Source organism: Cupressus sempervirens, chromosome 7 (genome assembly GCF_028749045.1).
Source record: "Cupressus sempervirens isolate cs-2001-9-10 chromosome 7, ASM2874904v1, whole genome shotgun sequence".
NCBI lineage: Eukaryota > Viridiplantae > Streptophyta > Pinopsida > Cupressales > Cupressaceae > Cupressus > Cupressus sempervirens.
Window position 1 is genome coordinate 76,197,974 of NC_143124.1, and position 16,277 is coordinate 76,214,250.

The 16,277-nt window shown below is 34.2% G+C and overlaps 1 pseudogene; it reads right to left on the reverse strand.

Annotated features, from left to right (window-relative positions):
* Window positions 1-1,536: 1,536 nt before the first annotated feature.
* Window positions 1,537-16,277, reverse strand: part of LOC149545584 (uncharacterized) — a 29,242-nt pseudogene continuing 14,501 nt past the window's right edge.

Below are 16,277 nucleotides of genomic sequence, written 5' to 3' on the forward strand. Positions count from 1 at the left end.
AAATGGTAATTGGATTATTGCAATCAAGATCTAAATTTAGTAAAGTTTTTGAGGTTACTGATTCACCCCTCCCCTCTTAGTAACTTAGCATAGTCTTGAATATTTCCAACAGTAAATCCACCAAGGTAATGCATCAAACATGTAGTTGCAACTGTAGATTCTGCATCCACCCTTTGACCATGCAGTGACACAAAATAAATGCTTATTTTTTAAGGCAAGAATAGATGAAAAAAATTGATTATAAAGTATTTTTCATTTCAAAATAAAATGGTGACTGCTAAGCCCACATGACATTGCACATAGATAAGGCACAAAAGAGTTTATTTTCAGGACTAATAGTAGCCAAAAGGAAGTAAGTGAAAATATATGTGAAACACTAAAATAATAATTACTTATATAGAAAAATTCAAAATTTTCCTGGAAGCCACATCAACTAGTACAAATAAGCATGCAAAGTGTTCCATAGGCATGAAGTATATTTATATTGTTAAAATAAATTATCTTTAAAAATTGGACAACTAATTCCACCCACATTCTTTAGAGGTGACAGCTTGTAAGATTCTATGTCAAAGAGGCTAAAGGGCTTTTTATACATTATTGAAAACTTAGTTTCTATATTTTGTTGGTTAACACAAAGGTCTGAGTAAAAATTCATATCAAAATTTTAAGTAACAAATTACTGTTATATTTTACTACTATGGTCCAAATGGAACATCATATAAAAGGAAACTAACAGTTGATAATTAAGGTTGAACAAGTTACTGAGGTTGTAGTAGTTGAGGCTAATGTTGTTGCTAGGTCTGCAAAAGTTGTGGTTGTTGTTGTGCATTGGACTGCTACATCTGAAGCTGTTGATGTTGTTGGGGTTGCAACATTTGAGGCTTTTATTGTTGATGAGGCTAGTGTAGTTTTGGCTGAGGATGTGGTGGTTTCTTTTGTTGCTCAAATTTTTTCAGCATGACTACTAGTTGCAAGATAACATAAATTTGCAACCATAAGAAATTGTATCATTTTTTTAAATGATAGCATTTTAACTAAAAAGAGTGGCCTCTAATGAGAAAGTTGCATAATTTGAATGTCCAACATTAATCACAAAGTTTCAAGTGAAGCTAATAAGATTAAATAAAAGAATTTTTCTTAAAACCTTACTTTTTCTTGACACACTATTATAATAATACTTGTATCCCTCTGAAGAAGTATGTCCTATCTAGACACAAGTCAGTGGTGTAGAACTAGGGGCACTAACTGGTGCGAGAACTGCAGTAGCCTTGGTTTCTGTAGACACAGAAAGTGCACTGGTGGAGCTAGTTGTCACAATTCCTTGCAACTATGCTAAGAATTTCCATGGCTTTATCAACAACATATAAAGATGTTAATATCATACCACATTAACAGTCCTAAATGAATCAACAACTAAGCCATAGATGTGTTATTGACTTGTTGCAATCTAGCTTATTGTTTTGGAGCCACTTGATAATAACCCTGAAAAATGAAAATCAAGAATAAGTATTCTTAAGATATTTCACATTCACTCAACTAGTTTGATTCATTACATTTATTAACAATGTTTATCTGCACTTGCTTTTGCTGAGGGTGCATCAAGAGTGGTTGTTGCTAGGATTGAGTTGAGGCCTACACTAAAGGTGCTGGTACTAGAGGTGACTGGATCTACTATTGAAAAAAAAGGTGCTGTTGGGGTTGAACATTGTTCTACATAGTAGACACCTATAATTGTAATAGCTAACTAGAGAGCTATTGTTGTGATAGTTGCTGCACTGACTACTATTGTGATAGTTACTAAGCTTGGGGAGGAATCTGCTAAAGAGAGGAAGCAATATTTTGCTAGATTAGAGGCTAAGAAACATGAAATTGCCCATATTTAGATGGTTGTTATGAATCTGGTGCATGGTCAAATGGGGTTTGTTGAACATGTTGCTGTGAAGATTGCAACTATTGACCATATTATTGCAAAGACTATTGGCCTGCAATTGTGAAGGAAATTGTGTGGGTTATTGGGCATGTGATTGTGAGTGTTATTGCACCTGTTGATGATATTTTTGTAAATATGGTTGGGCCTGCATTTGTAATTGAGATTGTGTTGGTTGTTGGCTATGTAGTTGAGAGGATTGCGCATGCTGACCATATTGTTGCAAATTCAATAATCACTGCAATTTTTGCAACTATGAATGATATTGCGTAGATTGATGTTGATTTTGGAGTGGCAGCTACAACTATTGCTCTATTTGGTGTGTTTTTTTGTACTGGTGGTAACCAACCTTGAACTTGAGTCTGATGTTGCAAAGAAGATAAATTATAGCCCTGCAAAGAAGATAAATTATAGCCCTGATAAATAATAGAAATTGTAACCAATCATTTCTACAAGCAACCAAAAAATGTAAATCCTTGTCAGAACTTATCAAATTAAAATGTATCATACTGACTCGTCGATACGAAAAAGAAAAAGAAAAATCTAAAAAAAGTACCTACTGCAGATAAGGGGTAGTCACCCTTATAGAGCCTCCTACTAGAGCAGACACATGAAGAGGCCCTTCAATAGGGCCATTTACTAAAATCTGGGGGCCACCGATAGATCCAACCTATACATCACACTTGGTGTCTATATTAAATAATGACACAACTCTTCTTAAAAAGATTACTAGAAACACCCAAATGTTTATAATATATATAAATAATATAATCAACAAAGTAATACTCGAATGGCCTTACCAATGGTGAATGTCCTCCTACAAGTAATGATCTTCCATTAGGAGTTGACAACCTTCCATATGGATGTTATCCAACATGTGGGGATGATATTCTCATATTTGTTACACCCATTGGCCAACAGTTTCTAGGTGCACCCTGTCCTCCTGTGTGGCCTCCACCACTCATAGTAGGCCTACATGAGAAACACAGATGATTCTACCAAATACATTATTTGAAGCCTCCAAATCAAACACATTAAATTATTGATGGCTTACCTGGATCCAAATGGCTTCTGCTATTGAGCATCAAAGCCTGGTCCTCCAAAGATAGGACCATTTCTAGATAATATAACAAAAAAAAAACACTTGAAATAAGTTGGAAATACACTAGTATTTTGAGATACATAAATTAGGTATAATCTCTATGCTTTACATTCTACATTTATTATATTGTTCCTCCATAGCATGAAGAAAGCTTGGTATAATTGGGCAATAGAAGTTTGAAATAATTCGTTTGGAATTTTCTTAATCAAATCATTAACTATTCTAGATGATCTTCTTCCCTGTAGGATTTTGTTTGAAATGTATAGTTAAAGATTGATTAGTAGAGAAAAATAGACAAATTACTCAATATTAGATTAGAAAATCAGAATTCAGAGTATGATTACAATCTATGATTTCTTTTAGTCTTGATGATAAAATCTCCAAACAATGAGTATCCTGAATATGTATAACCCCAAACAATCATGTAGAGATGTCTCTGGTATGAGTAGATCTATAGAACCATCCATGGATCTTGGTCCTTACTCTTTCGCATCTTAGACAATCTAGATGTAGCAAAAACACACATATCCTAAATTTTTGCATTATTTATCTCTATTTTAATAGAATTTCCATTCTTTCCTATAAGAAAAAATTAATAAATTTGAACTCAGTCAATAGAAAATTTATAATTATAAATATTATCAAGAATTATGTTAGCAAACATGCTAGAGCTAAATGTAGCTAAAATAACGCTCTTAAAAATAAAATTGGTACCAAGAGACAATCCAAGTTCATGCATTTGACCAACTATTTTTTTTTTTAACTGTAGTTGCTAATCCAACCAGCTCTGAGGTAGAGAGCCACGCTATCTACCATAATCACACACATTTAGGAAAAAAATGGTAAATCCAAGAAGTAATATTTATCATAAAATTCAAAAATAAAATGCTCAAATTCTTTACCCACTGGCCTGAGAAAAAGAAAATGTACCTAATTTTTATTTTAGGATTAAAAGGACTTGTTAGAAAGATATTGTGAGATTAATCAAGTTGTATGCTTATCATGCCATAACAATGCTACTATTTAAAAAGTTTTCTATAACAAGACAAAAACTTTAAGAGAACAAGGGCTCTAGAGGAGCAGGAGTCCCTACCTACTGCTTCGCTTGTAGCAGTGTAGGTGTTTTCAAGTATGTGTTGAACCATAAGCATTGTTAATTTTTTGTAAGAAGAAGTTAATGTTGTGTCTATATTTTTATAAAAAAAATTTGGCATTGCAAAAAATCATTTGAAATGATAACCTAGAATGGAAAATGCAGCATGCAGGACATTTGAGCAGGAAAGAAGAACTTCCAAGGATCACATTATTGTTAGCGCCTAATTGATGGTGTCTTTACACAGATTTTTCATGGGTTCTAGGGGTACACATACTATTTATGTACAAAGTTTATGGTAGGCTTGAAGAAGGATGGGGTTTAAACAATGATAACGAATGAGGGAAATGTGGATTCCTCTTACATGTAGATGCAATCCCATACACGAAAGGTTATGTAAAAAAAAACTTATCGGAAAAAACCATGGTTCTAACTTTTGTACACGATACTAAAAATGAAATAATCAGAAGCTTGGAAATATTCCAAAGGGAGAGAATAAATATTTAGAAGTAGAATATCTTCTTACCTTCGAATCATTGACTTTTACCCTATGCTAAAGTGCTTTGCACAATGAAATTTCTAGACCTCGATCTACCCATCGACTCTTGCCATAGAAGTATTGATTGCAAATTCTATATGTCTTCATATGCATTTATTACATCACTATCTCTTCCCTATTTGGCTGCCAAGCATTAAATTTGTCTCAGCTCCCTTCAATGAGATTTTTTCTATTTTTTTGTTTTTAATTTCCTTATCAAATGGCAAAAACCTTGAGCAAATTTGTCACAACCAATAAGAAAAATAAGCTAAGATTAATAATTATTAAATAATAGAACATTGAAGCTTAGTTTTTGTCTATTAGTTTAAGTCTAAAAATTAGGAAATATGGGAATCGGGAAAATTAGTTTCCTGCTTTATATTAAGGCAGGAACTAATAATAATAGTAATAAAAGTAAATGTGCACTTAAAACTTAAAAAGATGTTCTCAATTTAGATTTACAGAGTATTGCAATTGGATACACTGCGATCTCACATTGTAACTGCTGCATTATTCACCTCAAAACAAAATGCACCACCACTTCCATCTGAAAATAGTTATTCCAATTTGAAACATAAAGATGAAGAAAAATTAGGGAAAACCATGTTGTAGCATCACTGAAGTACGGTGACATTGTAATGAACAGTTGCATTGCCAGATTTGCCATTGAATGAGTGAGTTTGGGCAGGGGCATACTCTCCAGCCAGTCTAAATTTCCCACTTGCTCCCACAATCGACATCTCTCTAACCTTGGCGAAGACATCTATCTAACGTTAGGAGTTATTTCAATGAACACATTGCCATATTTACACAGCTATTTCAGAAACTAATTGCCACATTTACAGTGATTTTTAGAACTGATTGCCACATTACAGTGATTTTGATAACTGATTGCCACGCTTTGAAATCAGCACATGAGACTTGTCTTGTGGATGATCTCTTCCATCACAGGTGTCTACTTCCTCTCACTCAATCAAATTCAAATCTTTTTCATAGTAAACCAAATTCTTGCTAAGAAAAATGTCTTCTTTTGAATGAAAATCTGCAGGATTGCAGAATAGATTCGTTGGACTCGCAGTCACATTCATACCTATTATCTAATCTGAAACTGACTTCTACTAGTTCACTATGTGGGGATTTTCTGAATAGATTTTAACTCTATTTTTGTGTATAGTCAGACATTGAAGACTTGGTTTTTAGTTTCCTATTTTGTGAGGAATCTATTATTTTGTAATTGGCTTTATAGCTGAATTATGAAAATGTAACGGGAGATGTAGAGATCTAACCTGACATTTTCAAAATTTTGTCAAAGTTGTAATTTGATGTGTGATGGCCTAGAATAATTAGATTAGATTGGCAGGTTAGTCGATTCTGGGTTTTATAGATTGTGATTATGCTACAAACTTCTACAATTCTATTCTGTAAACTAACTGAAGTCAATGCATTTTATTGTCATTTATGGGAAGGCAATTGTATTTTGTAATCCTGATTAAGGTCACTTTATTTTATTACCAGTTGGGAGAACTTTTTTGTTGAAATTTCTATGTGATGACGATTGTTCAATGCATGTTTGTACACGAACTGCAGAAGACATCCACTTGTGGTCCAACGATACTATAGTGCCTCTCGTGTTTGTAGTCTATACCTTGTCTATTTTTGATTCTAGAGATACTTAATACTCTTATTGTTATATGTACTTAGAGATGATCTGGGGGTCAAATGTTATACTTTGATTCAGTACCATAGATGCTATACTACTATGCTATTCAGTTTATCATATTTGCATGTTGATGCTATTTTGAGATGATTGTAGATCTATGAGGATATTTGATTATGTTATGTGATGGATTTTATGCTATGATTATTTACTTCGTTCTTGTTCTTTAAGCTTTATGCAAATGTGAGTGGTGTAAATGGATTAATTAGTTATTTAATGCATTAATTGCTTTGGCTATTATATTATATGCAATTGCACTTGATCGTGTGTTTTAGTGTGTAGGATTTATATCCCTGGTAGTGGCACATGGAGTTAGTGATTTAGCTATTCATATTTTACCAATGTCATCCCTATATGGTCGATGTATCCTTATTTAATTGTTTAAATTAAAACCTTTCGGTGGTTAGTAAATCCAAACTCATCTGCATTATGTGATTAGACCAGTCAACGTGTTTGTGCATTTAGAAGTTCAATTTGTCGCGAAAGTGTAATGTGATTTTCTATGATTTTGGGTTTTCGGGTCCTTAATCTTTTTGGATTTAATTTCTGGTAGCTTTGCCTTAGGTGAATTCCTGTTATGGAGAATAACCTATTTTTGCTTGGTTCGATTCAGAGTCTAGCTACTCCAGCTGGCTATTTGCCCTAATCAACTATTCACTCGAAGAGTGAATAAGTATTAGAAAAGTGATTTTATTTTTTACTTCTCACTTTTCAGAAATAGAAATTAGAGAGCTATTTTGGAAATCCTTTTCTAAAGGATTCATTTTTTGTTCATTCTAGGAGCTATAAGCGTGGGATTTTCACGAGACCAGTCTCGTTGGATTTAGCTCGGGAAGACCTTGCTTTGCCATCACTTTCGGCAGATTGGGTGGAGTATTTGTTTTATCTAGCTGTCTTCAATATTTGCCCCTTTTGCTGTCAGGTAGGGCCTTTCCGTTTTGTTTCTTTTGTTCTATTTCAGCTTCAATTTCTTGTATCATTATGTTAGAAGGCTAAGAACTAGTGTTCCCCTCTATTTTTATTTGCTAGTTCTACTTGGTTGGTTGGGTATGAACGTTTTCCCTATTTTCAAGATGGGGGTTTGGGGTTTTAGCTATTATGTTGGCCGTTTTTGCATACAGTGTTTGAACTCATTTATTATTGGATTTTTGAGCATTTTGTACCAAAGGTCAAATGGGTTTTAATTTCAAAATTTTCTAATTTTTGGGGTTTTTACCTCATTTTGTGTGCCACCATATTTTCTTAGGTTTTCTTGGCACAATGTGGGTTGTGGACCTGGATGATCTATTTGGATGTCAGTCAGATCACTGTTGCACTTTTATGTTTCTTTGGGATGTGTGCCACATCCGTCATCTTGATTCTATTTTTAGTCAGCTAACTATCTGCATTGTTTTCTCATCCAGTCCTTGTGCTTTGATATTCGTGATGGTGGTGTGCCACACACGAGTAAGTGCACATACATTTTCTAAGCGACTTGTGAGTCCTGGTATTCCAAGGTACTTCTAGAATTATGATCATTGGGGTTGGGTTGACAATCTACGTGCCTACGGGAACTTATCTTTGGATGAGCATGGGTAGGGTAGGGTAGCATATGGAGGGGCATCTATCTCGCAGCTTGGTGACTATTTCCTTGTTGGCAGAGGAAGTTTTATATAAGTGATAACTAAATTAAAATACTATGTGGTAATAAATTAAACATAATTAAAATTGGATATGCACCTTCCGTTGGGGAGTGTAGCGGCCAAACTGGATATGCGCCTTCCATTAGGGAGAGTAGTGGCTAGACTAGCTTGGGATTTTGGATACCAAGTGACTCACCATGATGTTAGCACCTACTTAGTAGCCCCTTGAGATCTTTGACTAGGACTTGTAGTTATGCATTGTCTATCTCTTGGATTCAATCATCATACGACCTAGTGTGTGTTAGCCATGGATGTTTGTTTTGTGTGTGATTGTGGTTGGATCATTATCTCCATCAACATGGCGCATGTGTACCTATGGGTTCCACGTGGTTGGGAGGCGTAGCTACTTACACTACTGCTAGGGACCTATCATGCCCAAACTACACTACTGCTAGGGACCTGTCATGCCCAAACTACGAGGCAAAAATACACAATTTTTTTTATAAATTAATAATTAGAATGCTCTAAGTTGATGAGTTGCAACCAAAGTTAAAGAAAAGGGTTCTCTACACTGTTAAACTAATACTCTCATTATTAAGTTGATATCAACAAAGGTTATGTTATTATATTAACTTATACTGACATGCAAAAATTTCTTAAATAACTATGTACATGAATTCGGGTTTAAAATTAATTGTAAAATCTAATCAAATAAAATCTACATTTAAGCTTTAAATAGCCAATTCACCCTTAAATTAAAACTAATTAATATTCAAAAATAACTAAATTAACATTAATATTAAAACAACTAAATTTTACTAGCAATATATATATACTAACTAAAAATAATTTTAAATAAATTAACTAACTACAACCATAAACTAACTTTTTAATAACATAGCAATCTTTTTTTTAAAAAAACTAACATGACTAACACATTAACTAACAATGTCAAATTAAACTAACTTACAAATTTAATAAATTAAACTAACTACTAATAACAACTTATAAACTAATACTATTAACAAATGACAAAACAAAATAAACTAACACCTAACTAAAATTATTAACAAATAAATTAATCTAAAACTAAACTAAACTAACATATACTAAACCTAACAACATACTAACCTACTCACTAACTAACCTACCTACTAACTTTAAACTAACCCTTACAACACCTACACATCCCCCCTACCCTTTCTCCACGGGCAACACTTACCAAGGAGCGCTGTCCTTGGGACAGCGCTCTGCCCCAAACAAGACTTGCATAGACCATCCATAAGGGAGGCACCCAAAACAAATTGCAAGGAACAAGACAAAGTTCATAACAACTTTAATTCCTTCTCTTATCACATTGCAAGACAGATCTTGGGATATGCGAATTCCATGAAGCTGATGGGGTGACGTCATCTCTATGGTGACAGATTTGACTTTGTAAAATTAAAACATTTTTAAACCTGCCCTCCAAACTGACGTCCAAGGGAGAAGGTAATACATTGATGATATACAGTTTTATAGGTAAGAATATAGATATTTAGGATATTTAGCTTAGTTAAAATTTCTTATTTTTATTTTATTTTTATTTTTCTTTGTTTATTTAATTACTATTTTTAGTTTTAAAATACAATATTCAACAAGGAAAACGGATAATAAGAGAATCTCTTAGATTCTCTGTCTCAAGGGGAGAATTTAAATTGCTCCCCATACAAAATCCAGAGAGTTTTTGCTCTCTTGGTACACATGTTTTTTTTTGAAATTTTTTCTAAGTATAGATTTACAAGGCAATGTATTTTTTTTAAGGTCTATATTTTTGAATAGATTTAAAACATTGATGCAATAGTTTGTGTCACATTAACACCATATTTATTGGATCTTCTATGCTCAATCACAACCTTAGCCATTATTTTCTATCCTTAACATAATTTTCATTTTGAACATATAAAGAAACTTGAAAATTTTGTTTGATTAAACCATCATCATATCATCTTATTTCTGATGTGCAACCATCTAACTAAAAATTAAACAAAACAACCTTAGCCATTATTTTCTTTCCTTAACATAATTTTCATTTTGAACATATAAGGAAACTTAAAATTTTTTCTCGATTAAACCATCATCATATCATCTTATTTCTGATGTGCAACCATCTAACTAAAAATTATGATTAAATCACATGATAAACAAATATACTCAATCAACATTTTTATTGGCAAACCTGATTCAAAGGCTTAGCCGGGAAAGAACTAGGAAGAAAACCCAACTTCATTGCCATTACAACAAGATTTTTGAAATACAAATTACATAGGATTTCAATCTCGAATTACAACAATTAAATTGAATTTCCTTCATGACCCTCATCAAGGGGTTCCATAACAATTTCTGCAACACTTTTCTAAGAATCATGGAAGGAACATAATCTAATCAGGTGACAACAAGCATGACCAAGAAACAAATCAAACATGCATATTCATACAAGGTTTTCACAATAGGATTCACAATGAATCAACACTAGGGAAAGGTTTGAAACCAAACAAAAGCTAGGACATAAATTTAGGACCATCTATCGACTCTAAAAAATGCAAATTAAGAACTAATCCAAATTAGGGATGACTAAACTTGATTAAGAGCCAAATCAGTAAAAGACACTAACCTATTTTGACTTAGGTCCAAAGGTTACACAGTTAACCCTAATAAGCACGCTGAAGAACATAATCAAATTCACGAGTGTCAAGTGACACTATAAGAACACAGTTATGAACATTAACATTTACTGATTATAGAAAGATACATACATACATCTCACAATAAAAATACTTGAATTATGAACAACAAGGTTTCCAAAATTAGCACATAGGGATCAGTTCTATTCCTCCATCGGTTTTCTCAACTAAAATATCTACACACTCATTGCACACATCAGTAGTCCCGAAAATCACATGTACATATGTATATATATGTATCAAGAATCACATAAATTAAAACATCCATCTATAACAAAATCAGGGTTCCTCTCATCCTATTCAATTCTTAACCATTTAGAATATCTTAAACCAAAATGTTAATCCTACCTTTTACTTAATTCATCAACATACATATACATAAAACATTAAATGACGGACATCAAATATCTGAAAATAACATCACACAACATGAAATAATATGATATGTTCAATTATCTGATAATGTCTCGACATCTCGAGTCGTGAGTATCAAAATGATAAAGTAACAACTAAGGCAATGAAGGTTTGGCGCAAGGCCTCACATCCTCCCCCACTAGGCATGAACTTCCTCCTAGAGTTCATCAAAAGATAAGGCTATTGAGATTACATCTGTGTTGCATCCTCCCAAGAAATCGTGACCTCATCGTAACATTCCCACTAGACCCTAACTTGGTCCAGCTCTCGACCTCGAGGAGCTAGGGTCTGTCGAGCAATAATATGGATAGGCTCTAGCACTAACTAGCTGACCAACTCCACCTGTAGCGTCAATAACTGTAGCCTGATGCTTAGTCTGGCAGTTGTCAACCACTGCGAAAACTCTGTGGGACCGGCCCATGTCTCCAACTATCGACTTTGAAAAAGCTCCTCCCTAACCATTGGATGACTGTCCCTATGAAAACTCTCTAGCTATGTGACCCATGCCACCACAAGTGTAGCATGGTCCTCAGGTATAAGATCGTGCATTCTATGATCCAGACTGCTGTGGGCCTCTTGACCTGCTAGACCCACTGTATCCACCCTTGGAAGACTATTGAGTCTGCACTAACTGTGGCTGTGAGGTATGTACTTTCTAATCCTACTGTGACTACCACTGCTTAGGCTCGAAGCCCTGGTAACCCTGTGAGAGTTCTTGCTGTTGTTGCTGAGACTATTGGCCCTTAGAGGACCCTGGTGTATAGTTCTAATTCCCTTTCCAAGGGGGTTTCTACCAGGTAGAGTTTCGGTTCTGAGACCAATCCCGTGATTCCTATCTACCTTGAGTATCCTTTGCCACTAGTGCTATCTCCACTAGCTGTTTGAAGGTGGTAGGGAAGGCCATCCGAACTAGACCCTGACGTGAGAAATTCAATCCCATGATAAAGCGATGCACTCGTAGTTTCTCAACCTTCATGTATTCCACATAAGGAAGGAGCTTGAGAAACCTGCTCTCGTATTGAGCCATTGTAAGACCTCTCTGATAAAGAGAATGAAACTCCTCTATCTATTTCTGTCAGAAATGCTCTGATAAGTACCTCTCTCAGAATCTCTCTAGGAATGATTCCTATGTGAGGGTATCCATCTTCACTCCTCCTATGGTCTCCTCCTGATGCCACCAATTGGAGGCATCCCCTCTCAATTGATGAACTGCTAGGTGTGCCTTTAGATTACTCCCATAGGGTCATAATCCAAAGCACCGTTGTAGGCTCTCCAACCATGCCTCTACTATTGTCCCCTCAGTGGAACCTGTAAATAATGGTGGCCCAAGTCGAATCAATTCCCTAATATCATCTCCTACATGTCTAGGAGGTCTGTCAAGTGGGGGTCTTCTCTAGTGTATTGACTCACCTTCATGCTCATCTTGCCCCTCTAACTATCTCAGTGGGGGACTCCTAGTCCTCTCTCTACCTCTGGGTCCACCTCCTCCGAGTCCCTCTGCTTCCATTACTGGAATCTGCTAAACTGGCTGGACTACAGGTGCTACTCTCTACTGAACTACATTGATCAAAGTCTGAAGTGCATCTATAATGTCCTAGTTCAGGTTCGATGGTGGTGGAGGTGGAGGTGGCGGTGATGGAGGTGGTCCATCCTCCTATCCTACTCTACCACCTCTCGCCCTACGACCTCTGCCTCATCAGTTGCTTCGAGTAATAGGAGGCATCCTACACAATTTAATGTTTAGTTCAAGTTTCAGAAGTGTAATGGTTTAAGGTTCCTAGTGTTGAAACACAGGCTCTGATACCAAAATGTCATGCCCAAACTACGAGGCAAAAACACACAATTTTTTTTTATAAATTAATAATTAGAATGCTCTAAGTTGATGAGTTGCAACCAAAGTTAAAGAAAAGGGTTCTCTACACTATTAAACTAATACTCTCATTATTAAGTTGATATCAACAAAGGTTATGTTATTATATTAACTTATACTAACATACAAAAATTTCTTAAATAACTATGTACATGAATTCGGGTTTAAAATTAATTGTAAAATCTAATCAAATAAAATCTACATTTAAGCTTTAAATAACCAATTCACCCTTAAATTAAAACTAATTAATATTCAAAAATAACTAAATTAACATTAATATTAAAACAACTAAATTTTACTAGCAATATACTTATACTAACTAAAAACAATTTTAAATAAATTAACTAACTACAACCATAAACTAAATTTTTAATAACATAGTGATCTTTAAAAAAAATAACTAACATGACTAACACATTAACTAACAATGTCAAATTAAACTAACTTACAAATTTAATAAATTAAACTAACTACTAATAACAACTTATAAACTAATACTATTAACAAATGACAAAACAAAATAAACTAACACCTAACTAAAATTATTAACAAATAAATTAATCTAAAACTAAAATAAACTAACATATACTAAACCTAACAACATACTAACCTACTCACTAACTAACCTACCTACTAACTTTAAACTAACCCCTACAACACCTACACCCCATCCTACATCCCCCTTACCCTTTCTCCATGGGCAACACTTCCCAAGGAGTGCTTCCCAAGCGTTGTTCTTGGGACAGTGCTCTGCCCCAACCAAGACTTGTGCAGACCATCCATAAGGGAGGCACCCAAAAAAAATTGCAAGGAACAAGATAAAGTTCATAACAACTTTAATTCCTTCTTTTATCACATTACAAGACAGATCTTGGGATATGCGAATTCCATGAAGCTGATGGGGTGATGTCATCTCTATGGTGACAGATTTGACTTTGCAAAATTAAAACATTTTTAAACCTACCCTCCAAACTGACGTCCAAGGGAGAAGGTAATACATTGATGATATAAAGTTTTATAGGTAAGAATATAGATATTTAGGATATTTAGCTTAGTTAAAATTTCTTCTTTTTATTTTATTTTTATTTTTCTTTGTTTATTTAATTACTATTTTTAGTTTCAAAATACAATATTCAAAAAGCAAAAAGGATAATAAGAGAATCTCTTAGATTCTCTGTCTCAAGGGGAGAATTTAAATTGCTCCCCATACAAAATCTAGAGAGTTTTTTCTCTCTTGGCACACTTTTTTTTTTTTGAAATTTTTTCTAATTATAGATTTACAAGGCAATGTATTTTTTTTTAAGGTCTATATTTTTGAATAGATTTAAAACATTGATACAATAGTTTGTGTCACATTAACACCATATTTATTTGATCTCCTATACAACTTGAATTGAAACATAACAACCTTAGCCATTATTTTCTTTCGTTAACATAATTTTCATTTTGAACATACAAGGAAACTTGAAAATTTTGCTTGATTAAACCATCATCATATCATCTTATTTCTGATGTGCAACCATCTAACTAAAAATTACGATTAAATCACATGATAAAAAAAATACTCAATCACCATTTTTATTGGCAAACCTGATTCAAAGGCTCAGCCAGGAAAGAAATAGGAAAAAAACCCGGCTTCGTTGCCGTTACAAAAAGATTTTTGAAATACAAATTACATAGGATTTCAATCCCGAATTACAAAAATTAAATTGAATTTCTTTCATGACCCTCGTCAAGGGGTTCCATAACAATTTTTGCAACACTTTTCTAAGAACTGTGGAGGGAACAGAATCTGATTAGGAGACAACAAGCATGACCAAGAAACAAATCAAACATGCATATTCATAGAAGGTTTTCACAATAGGATTCACAATGAATCAACACTAGGGAAATGTGGATTCTTCCAACAGGAGAAGTCAAGCACAACACCAAAATAGATGCCCAATCGGAGCTATAAACCAAGAACTTATGTTCTTCCATTTTAACATGCTATACTCATACGAGGTTTGTGCTAATAGGTAGGGGTCCATAACACCCTACCCTCTCTCCCTCTTCTCATCCTGAGAAGAGAATCTACACTAGTTGGAGTCCAACTAAAAAGACCTTTCCCAAATTGGTCACTTCTGTCCTATCCAAGGGTGAGTAATACCAAAACACTCATGCAAAAACATCTCAAAATTCAAACATAAACATGAAAGAAAAACATTCAAAAAGCATGGTTTTCAAACCTTCCCAACATACCCACATACATACAAGCATTCAAATAACAACAAGGTAGCATAAGCATGAAATAAACATGAAAATTTGAACAAGGGAGATAAGAATTCCTACCTTCACAAAGAGGTAATGGCAAATGAACAAGTTTGAGTAGAGCTTTTCCATTCCTTGCTTCAATCTTCCAAGACTCCTCTCTAAATGTAGAGATTGGGTAACAACCTAAACTACTCCAAGAAGGGCCTCTAAATAAGCCTCAAACTCAACCACCAATAAAAAAAATAACTTCTCCCACCCACCTACAAATCTAGAAGTTCCTAACTCAACCCATACTATGGTTAACCACTAAGTGGAGGTGAGGTGAGACAACTCATGGTAGCCATAGTCAATTTTCGCACAAAGGCAAAAAGAGACTTTTTGAGTGACCTCAAAAGTCAATAAAAGGGGCTTAGGGGTTGGAAAAGACCCCCAACCCATACCCATACCCCTTGGGTATAATTATTTCATTTTTTAAAGCCTTAGGAAAAGGTTTGGAACCAAACAAAAGCTAGGACATAAATTTAGGACCATCTATTAGCTCTAAAAAATGCAGATTAATTACTAATCTAGATTAGGGATGACTAAACTCGATTAAGAGCCAAATCATAAAAATACACTAACCTAATCCAACTTAGGTCCAAAGGTTACATAGTTAACTCTAATAAGCACACTGAAGAACATAATCAAATTCACGAGTGTCAAGTGACACTATAAGAACAGAGTTACAAACATTAACATTTACTGATCATAAAAAGATACATACATACATCTCACAATAAAAATACTTGAATTATGAACAACAAGGTTTCCAAAATTAGCACATAGGGATTAGTTCTATTCCTTCATCGATTTCTTCAGTTGAAATATCTGCACACTCATTGCACACATTAGTAGTCCTGAAAATCACATGTACATATGTATATATACATATCAAGAATCACATAAATTAAAACATCCATCTATAACAAAATTAGGGTTCCTCTCATCCTATTCAATTCTTAACCATTTAGAATATCTT